Source organism: Pseudorca crassidens, chromosome 7 (genome assembly GCF_039906515.1).
Source record: "Pseudorca crassidens isolate mPseCra1 chromosome 7, mPseCra1.hap1, whole genome shotgun sequence".
NCBI classification, from domain to species: domain Eukaryota; kingdom Metazoa; phylum Chordata; class Mammalia; order Artiodactyla; family Delphinidae; genus Pseudorca; species Pseudorca crassidens.
In genome coordinates, this window is record NC_090302.1 from 111,700,845 (window position 1) to 111,714,420 (window position 13,576).

A 13,576-nucleotide genomic window follows, 5' to 3' on the forward strand; every position below is an offset into this window, starting at 1 on the left:
TTTATGATAATTTCCCTCTAAGAATTTTTGTCACTGTATATCACATTCATTGATATGCATATATATTATATTCTAATTATTGTATAAATTATCACCATGAATTATTTTTGGACTGAGGTTTTTAGCAGTGTGCTTTTAAATTTTCAAGCACAGAGATTTTTGTTGTTGTTTCCTGTCTTTTATTGGCTGTTAAAATTTACTTGTCTTATCATAAGACGAGGAGTCTTATACATTCTTAATTTTGATAGTTATCAAAAATTGCCTTTTATTTTAGAAAATGGCCAGTTGTTTGTAAATGTTCAATGTGTGTTCAAGTAATTCACAAGCTATTATATTCATAGTTCAATATTTTCAATAAATGGAAGTCATTATTTGTGCGGTTCAAAATTTTTATATCTTCACTAAATTCTTGCCTGCAAAACAAATAATTAAGAGAGATATGGTACAGTTACATACTGTAATGGTGAACTTTTCATTTTTTTCTATTGTGAAAATTTATGTAGTTTTAAACTATTTTATTATTTGTTTACTTAGTTAATTGAATGTTTTGTCCAGTAACACACTCAACTTTTTTTCCCTCTTGTGTCTTTTCCATCCTTTTATTTTCAAGCTTTCTATAATCTTATGATTTTAGTGTGTATCTTATAAATAGCATGCTACTAGATTTTCATATATAATCTGATATCCTAATCTTTTACTTGGCACAATTAGTTTAAATTTACTGTGGTAATAAAAATATTCAGATTTTTTTCAAATATCACTTGTTGCTTTTGGGTTTTCTATACACGCATACCTCATACCTATTTCGGGTTTGGTTACAGACCACTGCAATAAAGCAAATATTGCAATAAGGCAAATCCCACAAATTTTTTGTTTTCCCAGTGCATATAAAAGTTATGCTTATAGTATCCTGATGTCTGTTAAGTATGCAATAGCATTAGGTCTTAAAAAACAATTCATATACCTTAATTTAAAAAACACATTTTTTGCTAAAAATGCTAACCATCATCTTAGCCTTTAGAGAGTCATAATCTTTTTGCTGGTGGAGGGTCCTGCCTCGATAGTGGCTGCTGGCTGACCAGGGTGGTGGTTGCTGAAGGCTGGGGTGACTGTGGAAATTTCTTAAAACAAGACATCAGTGGAGTCTGCCACATCGATTGACTCTTCCTTTTATGAACACTTTCTCTGTTGCATGCAATGCTGTTTGACAGCATTTTATCCATAGTAGAACTTCTTTCAGAACTGGACTCAATCCTCTTAAACCCTGCTGCGGCTTTATCCACTAAGTTTAGATAATATTCTAAATCCTTTGTTGTCCTTTCAACCATCCTCATAGCATCTTCACCCAGAGTAGATTCCATCGCAAGGAAGCACTTTCTCTGCTCTTACAGAAGAGGCAACTCCTCATCCAGAGATGGCAGCAATTCACTCACCTCTTCAGGCTCCACTTTTTTTTTTTTACATCTTTATTGGAGTATAATTGCTTTACAATGGTGTGTTGGTTTCTGCTTTATAACAAAGTGAATCAGCTATACATATACGTATATCCCCATATCCCCTCCCTCTTGCATCTCCCTCCCTATCCCACCCCTCTAGGTGGTCACAAAGCACCAAGCTGATCTCCCTGTGCTATGCGGCTGCTACTCACTAGCTATCTATTTTACGTTTGGTAGTGTATATATGTCCATGCCACTCCCTCACTTCGTCCCAGCTTACCCTCCCCCTCCCTGTGTCCTCAAGTCCATCCTCTACCTCTGCATATTTATTCTTGTCCTACCCCTAGGTTCTTCAGAACCTTTTTTTTTTTTTTAGATTCCATATATATGTGTTAGCATATGGTATTTGTTTTTCTCTTTCTGACTTCACTCTGTATGACAGACTCTAGGTCCCTCCACCTCACTACAAATAACTCAATTTCATTTCTTTTTATGGCTGAGTAACATTCCATTGTATATTATGTGCCACATCTTCTTTATCCATTCATCTGTCAACGGACACTTACGTCAGGCTCCACTTCTTATTCTAGTTCTCCTGCTGTTTCCACCACATCTGCAGTTACTTCCTCCACTGAAGTCTTGAACACCTCAAAGTCGTCCATGAGGGTTAGAATCAACTTGTTCCAAATTCTTGTTAATGTTGATATTTTGACTTCTTCCCATGAATCTTCTTATTGGTATCTAGAATAGTGAATCCTTTCCAGAAAGTTTACAGTTGACTTTTCCCAGATCCATCAGAGGAATCACTACCTGTGGCAGCTATAGTCTTACTAAATGCATTTCTTAAATAATAAAACTTGAAAATTGAAATTCCTCCTTGATCCATGGGTTGCAGAATGGACGCTGTGTTGGCAGGCATGAAAGCAACATGAATCTCACCGTCCATCTCCATCAGAGCTTTTGAATGACGAGGTGTGTTGTCAATGTGCAGTAATATTTTGAAGGGAATCTTTTTTTTTTTTTTCCTGAGCAGTAGGTCTTAACAGTAGGCTTAGAATATTCAGTCAACCATGTTGTAAACAGATGTGCTACTATTCAGTCTTTGCCATTCCATTGATAAAGCACAGGAAAAGTAGATTGAGCATAATTCTTAAGGGTCCTAGGATTTTCAGATGGTCAATGAGCATTGGCTTCAACTTGAAGTCACCAGCTACATTAGCCCCTAACAAGAGAGTCAATCTGTCCTTTGAAGCTTTGAAGCCAGGCATTGACTTCTCCTCTTTAGCTATAAAAGTCCTAGATGGCATCTTCTTCCAATAGAAGGCTGTTTTGTCTACACTGAAAATCTGTTGTTCAGTGTAGCCACCTTCATTAATTATCTTAGTTAGATCTTTGGGATAACTTGCTACAGCTTCTGCATCAACACTTACTGTCTCACCCTGCATTTATGTTATGAAGATGGCTTCTTTCCTTAAACCTCATGAACCAACCTCAGCTACCTTCAGACTTTTCTTCTGCAGCTTCCTCACCTCTCTCAGCCTTCAGAGAATTGAAGAGTTGTGGCCCTGCTCTGGATTAGGCTTTGGATTAAGGGAATGTTGTGGCTGGTTTGGTCTTCTACTGAGACCACTAAAATTTTCTTCACATCAGCAATGAGGCTGTTTCACTTTCCTATAATTTGTGTGTTCACTGGAGTAGCACATTTTTTTTTAATTGAAGTATAGTTGATTTACAATGTTGTATTAGTTTCAAGCATACAGCAAAGTGATTCAGTTATATATAATTCTTTTTCATATTATTTTTCATTATGGTTTATCACAGGATATTGAATATAGTTCCCTGTGCTACACAATAGGTTCTTGTTGGTTATCTATTTTATATATAGTAGTGTGTATACGTTAATCCTTAACTCCTCATTTATCCCTCCCCCACCCCCTTTCCCCTTTGGTAACCATAAGTTTGTTTTCTATGTCTATGAGTCTGTTTCTGCTTTGTAAATAAGTTCGTTTGTATCATATTTTAGATTCAACTTGTAATTTCCTTCAAGAAATTTTCCTCTGCGTTCAGAACTTGGCTAACTGTTTGGTGAAAGAGTCGTGGCTCTCAGCCTATCTTGGCTTTCACATAAGCTTAATCATTTCTAGCTTTCAATTTAAAATGAGATATACGTGACTTTTCCTTTCACTTGAACACTTAGAGACCATTGTGGGGTTATTAACTCTCCTAGTTTAAATAGTTTCGTGTACAATAGGGAGGCCTGAGGACAGGGAGAGGGACAGGGGAATGGTTGCTTGGTGGGGCAGTCAGAACACACACAACGCTGAAGATTAAATTCCTGACCTTATAGGGGCAAGGTTCATGGTGTCCCCAAAACAATTACAATAGTAACATCCAAGATCACAAACCAAAGATCACCAAAATCATATAACAATAATGAAAAAGTCTGAAATATTGCAAGAATTGCTAACACAGAGACACAAAGTGAACAAATGCTGTTGGAAAAATGGCGCCAATAGACTTGCAAGACTCAGGGTTGCCACAAACATTCAGTTTGTAAAAAATGGAGTATCCACAAAGCACAATAAAGTGAAGTGCAATAAAAGGAGTATACCTGCATTTTTCTCCTTATATGTCTCTTTTGAGTGATAGTAGCTATGTTACATAATCTTTTTCTATTATTTATTGGTTATCTTAGACATTTTATCATGAGCATTTAATTTATAAAAGCTGACAAGCAGCATATCAGTCCATTTCCTGAATGACATATAGAAAATAAAATTATTTCATTATTATCAACCTATGTGTAATTTTGTCCTATTATGAAGTTCCCTTTTTTATTTCCCAAATTAAATATGATAAAGTATAAACTAATAATAATTGTACAAAATGTTTGATTTGATTAATGTAAGTCAAGAAGGGATTCTTCTTTTTTTTTTTTTTTGCGGTACGTAGGTCTCTCACTGTCGTGGCCTCTCCCGTTGCGTAGCACAGGCTCCGGACGCGCAGGCTCAGTGGCCATGGCTCACGGGCCCAGCCGCTCCGCGGCATGTGGTATCTTCCCGGACCGGGGCACGAACCCGTGTCCCCTGCATCGGCAGGCGGACTCTCAACCACTGCGCCACCAGGGAAGCCCCAAGAAGGGATTCTTGCTCACAAATTTTTAAAATATATTTGAAAAATATTTTTAGCTTTTGGAGTTTTAATATACATGTGTAATAGGGAAGAATACATCTGACTCCATATTAGATCTCTTTCTTTTACTTTAACCTTTGTATTCTATTGCTTTCGCTACAAGTTAAGATTGTTGCCTATAGCCTGAAATATACAGGATAGCCCATTCTCAAGCATCTGGCCTTTAAAGGTGTAACACTTCTCCATTCATATAGAGATAAAAAGTTGCAGAACAGAGAATAACATTTGTCTTATTGGAGGTTTACCGTGAACATCATGACCAACTTATGTGGACAAGTGCAAGAACAGAGGATCTGACACCAAGAAGTCTGCAACAACAAGCTACACACCCCTTCCCTTTTAATATAAAAGAAGACTGAATTCTAACTCAGGGAAGATGGTTCTCTGGGAAGCTAGTCCACCATCTTCGCTGTCTTCTGGCTTTCTGAAAAAGTCGCTATTCTTTGCCCCAACAACTCAATTTATTGGCCTGTCATGCAGCAAGCAGTACAAGCTTGAACCTGTTAACACATACAAGGAAATACACTCTTTTTAAGTATACAATTCAAATGCTATTGATAAGTATATAAAGTTGGATAACAGTTACCACACAGCCATGATTAGTAAATCCACATACCCCACCCATCTGGAAATGACCAATCTAACAGTTATGACTTTTCTTGAGTTTCATAAATAGAATCATAAACTATATTTACATCCATGTGTCTTGTTTTTGTCACAAACAAATTGCTTCTGCATTTCATCCATGCTATTTTCTGTAGCAGCATTTTTCTTTGTTTTTTCATTAAAAGCATTCAATTGTATATATTTTCACCACATTTTATCCTGTTAACAAGTTGATAGACATTTGCATTTTGGGAGGAATATGAATGGACTGATATTAAAAAACTGAATGTATTTGTGTGTTTATGTTTTAATTAATCTTGGGTAAACATCAAAAAGAGGGACTGTTGAGTCATGTGGTGACATTTACCTGTGCATTTACCTATGGAATGCACTGTGAAGCTGGTGTCTAAATTGGACACACCATTTATTTTCATCCCCAGCAGCAACGTAGGAGAGTATGTGTTGCTTGCTACACATGATTTTTAATGTGAGCCACTCTAATGGGTGTATAGTGACATTTAATTGTCATTGTAATTTGCATTTAGTTTGTAATTTAATTTAGATTGTATTTAATGACTGAGGATGTTGAGCATAGCCATTCATTTACCTACTTTAGTGAAGTATTTGTTCAGATCTTTTACCCATTAGTATTGAGACATTTGTCTCACTACTGAGTTGGAAGTATACATTGTATATTCTGGATATAAGTCCTTTATCAGATACACGTTTTGCTAATATTTTCTCTGAGACTGTAGCTTACTTTTCATTTTCTTAACTCTCTTTTGAGGAGCAGTACTCATTAATTTTGATTAGATTTCCTTATCACTGTTTTTCTTTTAGAGTTTGTGGTTTCATGACCTAAGAAATACTGTAAGAAAGATTTTTCTTCTAAATTTTCTTCGAAAAGTTTTATAGTTTTAGGTCTTACATTTAGGTCTATAACCAGCTCAACAATCTTGAACCATAGGATTAAACCCCTGTGTTTGGTTTAAGAAACACATTCAATGTCTGAATGTGTATTCAAGCAAAAGCCAGGACAAATTTGAAAAGTGTGTAGATGAATGTACCTTAAGCAGAGAAATATGTTTCCTAAATCCCGGGTGTCTTGTATTTTGAGAATTTACTTATGTGACTCCACATGTACTATATTAATAATTTTCCATGGTTGATACATCTAGTTAATAAGATTTTTTTAATTCTACATAGGATAGATTTTCCAATGTGAGAAGATTTATTGATTTACAAGTATTTTGGCTCCATAAAAATATAGAAACATACCCAAATAAATTTTTGTTATCACTGGTGAAAGCAAAAGTAGTTGAGACATAGCAGTTGAGAGGGAGATTCAAGTATTAAGGTTGTACATCCACAGCAAATTGATATTGAAGAAAAGATTATACAGAAAGGCACAATGCTTACTCCACACTCTCAGTGAGAATCAGTTTCTTTAATTTCTCAAATGGTAAAAAAAATTTATGCAGAATCATTAAAAGCACACAAACTATAAAACAAAAATCAGATTTCCTCTTCTTCCTCCTTTCCATCAAATTATCATTATATTTATCTCGTTTTTCACTCCAAGCTGCTAACAACATACTGTCACTCACAGATTACACATCCTCAGTGAAACCACTTACTTCTAAACCCATCAATCTGGTTAGTCATTTTACAACAGGACGAAAGCCAGACTGGAAAACCAATGGCTGTTTTTTTTAAATTAATCTCACGTTGGAAATTAACACAGTTTCCCACTCTGTTGATCTGGAAATTGTATTTCTTTTGTTCCTGTTCTGACCTCAACAGATATTTTAACAATATTTTGGCAGATTTTTTTTTGAAACACAAAATAATAATACGTACTGGGAACAGGCTTATGAACAAAACTTGGTCCCTACAATTCAGGAAGTGATAATTTAGTAAGAGAGAGAGAAATGTAAACACAACATAATAAGAGGGTTAGTAAATGCTTGCAGGGATGAAGTGATGGTTGATGAGAGGCTGCCCTAGACCTCTCTCCGTGCTGCATGGATTGGAGAAGCCTCAAGAGGTGAAAATCAACAAATGTGGAAAATAATGAACATGGAAAATAAAGTACACTTTGAAGCGGAGATTTATTCCCAGATATTTGATTTGGACAAATGAGTAGATGATAATGATATTAACATTAAAAACTGCTAATGCAAATGAACTTTTTCACAAAGGAGAAACAGAGTCACAGATGTAGAAAACAAACTTATGGTTACCTAGGGGGATGGGGGAAGGAGGGATAAATTGAGAGACTGGGTTTGACACATACACATTACTATATATAAAGTAGATAACTAATAAGAACCTACTGTATAGCACAGGGAACTCTACTCAATACTCTGTAAGGACCTATATGGGAAAATAATCTAAAAAAGAGCAAATATACGTATATGTAAAACTGATTCACTTTGCTGTACACCTGAAACTAACACAACATTGTAAATCAACTATAGTCCAATAAAAGTTAATTTAAAAAATTGCTAAAGCAGAAGCAGATACACCTAAATATTAATTTTATAATAAATTATTATAGTATTAAAAGCCAGAACATTTAATTTTTAAGAATATAATATGTGGAGCCTGTGCTCCACAGCGGGAGAGGCCACAACAGTGAGAGGCCTGCGTACCGCAAAAAAAAAAAAAAAAGAATATAATATGTTTCCTCAAAGTTTGGAGTGCTTTTACATCCTTAGATTTTAAATTATTTTTATACAACTATCTCATTTTTTTTATTTTTAACCTTTCTAATTCATAACTTAACTATTCTAGTGATTTAAGTGGTAATCCAACATCATTTTAACCCATAAAATGCTATATTTTGCAAGATTTTTCATTTAACATGAATTTGCTTTGAATTTTTATATGACCACTACCTCTATTAATTAAAGAATAATTACAAGAGTAAATACACAGGGATATTTTACGGGAATAATTTCATGTGTCCTTTGCATTAGTGAATATTATTTTTTAATTAGGAGGATTCCATTTCTTTTGCTACCTTACTGTGGCAGCAACTCAAAGTATACACAGATAATTAGTGCCTTATGGTTGAAGGAAAGGCCACATTGGCTCTGAAACAATGCAGTCTAGTTTGGGGGAAATACCATTAAGTCTTCTTCATGTGAAAAGAATCCTACATTGCTATTTTCTACTGAAGAGGGCCTTGCTTGGGAGACAGATGAAAAACTCATCCTCAAAAAGGACATGACCTTAAAGATACACATTGGAAAAGAAAAGATCTAAAATAAAGAAAATCATATCAATCCTAGTGAAAATTACTATTCATAGTACTAATAAGATGCAAGTTGTATGGAAGAAATATCAATAACAGGGTGGGGTGAGCATAGGGTACACTGAATATAAGCAGCTCAAACATAACAGGTGCAGAATAAAGACTTTCTGAAAGTTCATAATGGACGTGAACATATAAATTATTCGAAAGGAGTTTCTGCACCAGGTGCCAAAGAGTTTAAAAGTGATCAATAGTGAATTAACAGTGTTTAAAACTAATCTGCCCCTCACCGATGGTTGACCTACGAATCCAAGCCTTGCAATTCATCAGGAAAGACATTTGCATAAAAAGGCCTAATTATAGAATACAGAGAATTCACTTTTTTAATAGGACAGACTACATTCTAAATACACTAGATGGAACGAGGTCTGAAGATCTGGTAAGTTAAACACTTTAACTGTTGTGAAGTGTTACTTAAAATTAAATTTTAACATGTCACATTTATTGAACATATGACGAGGGACTATTCTTAATCCCTGTCTGAATTCTCGTGTCCAATGCTGTATTAAAAATTAAGAGAAATTTATTTTAAGTAATACAATTGGAAAAGTGACCACAACAGTGTGTGCATCAGATTCTTAACTTCTCTAAGTAAATATCGCAGACTTGTAGCTTTACAAACTATATTTCCACGTTTTCTCATTTTGGATTTAATTACCAAATTCATCAAAGGATGATCTAGGGTGCTTTCCAGGCCAAAAAATTTAGAAAATGTTAAGTCAGTCAAAACTTCAAAGAGATGTCTTGGGCTTGTTTGTACACACTGATGTTATTACTTGTTAAGCAAAATGTATCCTTAGGTCATTCAAATCTATTTTAAGATACCTCCAAAGAGAGGATGTACTTTTCATAGTAGCTTCACCCCAAATATCAGCACATTTCATGTTCTCTAAGCATCTGCCCACATTTCATCCTTCACCTTTGTTAAGTGAAAAGTAACTTGACCTGAAGCAGTCAGAATCACCAGGCTGTGTATGCACCGCAGTTCCAACTACTGGGACGTGTCAGAAGTCTAGCCCAGTGGGAGCGGGTACCAGGAAAATGATTATCACAGAGCCCCCTGGTCAGACAGCACCCGGGGCCCCACTCCTCTGCTCCGTCTGTGGTTAGGGGCTCATTCAAGAGCTGCTGGGGCATTCTCACTTGAAGTCTTCATGAGAAAAGCGTTTTCCATTGTTTCCCAGAATATGCTTCACCTCCTCCCTCTGCCAAGATCCCTTCTTGACACCCCCTGCTCCCCTGACTAGGCCTTGAAGAGTTAGGACTTGTTTTCTCTGCAGAGTAAGTCATTCCTTTATTTCTTATCTCCATATCCCAACTCTGGCCCATATCTCAGCTTTCAGAGCGTGAATGCCCACGTTTTACTCTGTGAGTGATATTTTCATTTTTAACTGAAGCAACTTGCTTCACTGAGTCACTGTTGCTACTTAAACTGGGAAATAGGAAAAGAGCAGGGGGTTAGGGCAATACACACATAATCCACAGAAGTAATTAAGTGTATAACCATAAGTATTAAATTGGAGAGGTCCTTGGCAAAGAGTGGAATCAAATCTCTACAGCATGCCATGGTATCTTTTTTAATTTTAATTTTATTTAAAAAATTGTTTTCATTGGAGTATAACTGCTTTACAATGTTGTGTTAGTTTCTGCTGTACAACGAAGTGAATCAGCTATATGTATACACATATCCCCTCCCTACTGGGCCTCCCTCCCACCCCACACCCCATCCCTCCATCTAGGTCATCACAGAGCACCGAGCTGAGCTCCCTGTGCTACACTGCAGGCTCCCACTAGATCTATTTTACACATGGTCGTGTACATATGTCAATCCTAATCTCCCAATTCGCCCCATCCCCCTTTCCCCTGCTGTGTCCACCCGTCCGTTCTCTACACCTGCGTCTCTATTCCTGCCCTGCATATAGGTTCATCTGTACCATTTTTCTAGACTCCACATATATGTGTTAATATACAATATTTGTTTTTCTCTTTCTGGCTTACTTCACTCTGTATAATGGACTCTAGGTCCATCCACATCTTTAAAAATGACCCAATTTCATTCCTTTTTATGGCTGAGTAATATTCCATTGTATATCTGTGCCACATCTTCTTTATCCATTCATCTGTCGATGGACACTTAGGTTGCTTCCATGTCCTGGCTATTGTACATAGTGATGCAATGAACACTGTGGTACATGACTTTTTGAATTACGGTTTTCTCAGGGTATATGGCCAGGAGTGGGATTGCTGGATCATATGGTAGTTCTATTTTTAGGTTTTTTTATGTGTGTGTGGTACACGGGCCTCTCACTGTTGTGGTCTCTCCCGTTGCAGAGCACAGGCTCTGGACGCGCAGGCTCAGCGGCCATGGCTCACGGGCCCAGCCGCTCCGCGGCACGCGGGATCCTCCCGGACCGGGGCACGAACCCGTGTCCCCTGCATCAGCAGGTGGACTCTCAACCACTGCGCCACCAGGGAAGCCCCTATTTTTAGTTTTTTAAGGAACCTCCATACTGTTCTCCATAGTGGCTGTATCAATTTACATTCCCACCAACAGTGCAAGTGGGTTCCCTTTTCTCCACACCCTCTCCAGCCTTTATTGTTAGTAGAATCTTGATATTTACTCTTCTTCCATGGAATCCCCAGTTCTCTTTGTACCTGTGATATATTCTGAGCAGTTGCAAAGGCTCCTGGTGGCTCATTCCACCCTCCTTCTAGTGCCCTAGAAGCACTGCATGCATACTCCTGCATGCTGCTTTCTAAGACCAAAGCTGCTTTATCTCTGATGCTGTCTTTGGTTCTTATCAAAGTCAAGTTTCCTCTTGTGAAAAGGGAGGTAAATGTTGCAAGAAGAACAGGTGTTATCTTGAATCTCAAAGCAGAAACATAGTGTATAAAGCAGGCTAAAGGCAATGCAGAATCGCAAGTGTAGGTTTGGGGTAATGTGCTGACAGAGATGCTGTTACACAAGTCCTTGAAATTTTGCATCCTCATAATTGGCGTCTGGAGTTCGGTGAGAGAAGGGGTTGCAATCACAGCTGAAACAGCTGACGACTTGTCTATCTCAGCACCCACCATCACTCTGGGATCCTGAACCCACTGACAGACACCAGTGTGCATAAAGCCATAAAAAAGCCCTTACACAATCATATGCCCTTTTCTCTTGAAGTGCATCCTTCTGTTTTCATTGATTAAACCTCTTCCCTTCTGGGAAAGAAATTCAGAATTATTATCCTCATTCTCAGGTATTGTTAGAGAAAAACCATCCACAAACCTTTGTGTAAAAGAGAAGTAAACTACCAATGCTTGTCTCCAATTAAGTTCATACAGTAGTCCAGCATATAAAACATATAACGGCAAATCAATTTTGTTTGAAACAAAGGTGAAAACCTGTGAATCATGCTACCCAACCCCCTACCCCCATCATGGTTCATCAGTGAACCCCAACAAACATGCATTTAAAAGCCCATGTAGTACAACCTCATTTCTCAGATGTCGTTCCCAATAAGTAAAATAGTTGACAGACCTCTTAAAAATCCTGAAACGGAAACCCAGCTCTTAAGTGCTCACTCAGAGTCTTTGTACAAAACTATGAAACAGTTTGCATTTTAAGTTGATCAGTCTATGAAAAAAAAAAAAAAATTTAAAAAGGAAATTATTTAAAAGGGAAAATGAAAAAAGTTGGAGAAATAATTGTTCCTGTGTTTTATTCTTGTATTTTGCTATTTATCACTACTTCGAAGTCAAACACTGCAAAGTTAAAGGTTATTAATCATTGGGTTCAGTGTGCCTCTTTGAGGATAATTTCCCATTCAGAGAGTCTGTCTTCACTGTCTGCTTTTCTACAGCATCTTCTGACAGGAAGTTGATCTTGGGAGATCACTGAAATTGACAAAACTGAGAGGTGAGGTGCTCAACGTTTTCCTGATGGCAGCTGAGAACTGATGTTTGCAAAGGGATTTGACTCAAAGATTTCTATCCCATTGGCATGAAAACACTGCTGATAAATGCCATATTTATTTCTCCAGACTTAGAAGCTGGGTATCTACACGCTTTTAAATTAAAGCTCATAAATAATTCTCATCGTATTCTCTGGTTCCTCTAGTATCCTTCAGTGATCCGTTGGTTGTATTAGAATGCAAAGACTCATTTCCAAATTAATTCGAGAGCCAAAGAAAAATTCTATTCCTTCCAAAGGTCAAACATTCTGATGGAAAGGAGTTAGTGTAAGACTTTGAAAAATGTTTTGTAAGGTGTAAGAGCAGCTCAGACTTTACCGAGTCAAATTTTAGCATAGAAAAAATACAATTAACAGTTTTGTTGAAAGAGATGCAAAACTCTATACAACAAAATGAAATAAAGGAATGAGAAAACATTAACATTAAAAATCTAAATAAAGCTGTTTAAAAATCTAACTTCTGTTATGACGTAAGTATTTCATGAGCTGTCAATCTACTTTGCTGTGCATGGCGAAAATGCACAAAGAAATATGCACTTTATAAATATATTTTGGTAAACTTGACTGTCACAGTCTCATTTTTATGACTCTGGGGAATAGTCATCTCTGGGGAATCCTTAAAATTAAAAAAGAAATCTCTGAAGCTACTTTAGATTAACTGCTTTGGAAGTTTCAAATACAGATGCTTTGATCATAAGCTTAAATAAATGCAAAATAAGAAAGAATATTAAGTTGCTTCAGCAATCCCTAAGGCCTTCTGTCTAGAGCTTACTGACTTGGAAGAGCAGAAATACGAGACCAAAAACAACTCAGATAAAAACAGGTCTATAAACTAGACCAACATTTAACAACAAAATGCTGGGGATATTGTTAAGTGAAAAAAAACACATCTTGTCCTCAAAACACCACCTGTCTTCTAAGCCTTGAATGCCCAGAATGTAGACACTTAAAACACATAAAACAGCTGCTCTTGATCTGCAATGCTGGCTTACATGCTGCGGATTTATGTGACTTGTTCAAGGTCACACTTACCTCCTTCTGTGTGTTGTCTGTCCTACAAATAGTTCA

General features: G+C 36.8%; 1 pseudogene; it reads right to left on the minus strand.

The window, feature by feature from the left end:
* Positions 1 to 1,010: 1,010 nt before the first annotated feature.
* LOC137227157 (tigger transposable element-derived protein 1-like) lies at positions 1,011 to 3,640 on the minus strand (annotated as a pseudogene).
* Positions 3,641 to 13,576: the final 9,936 nt, after the last annotated feature.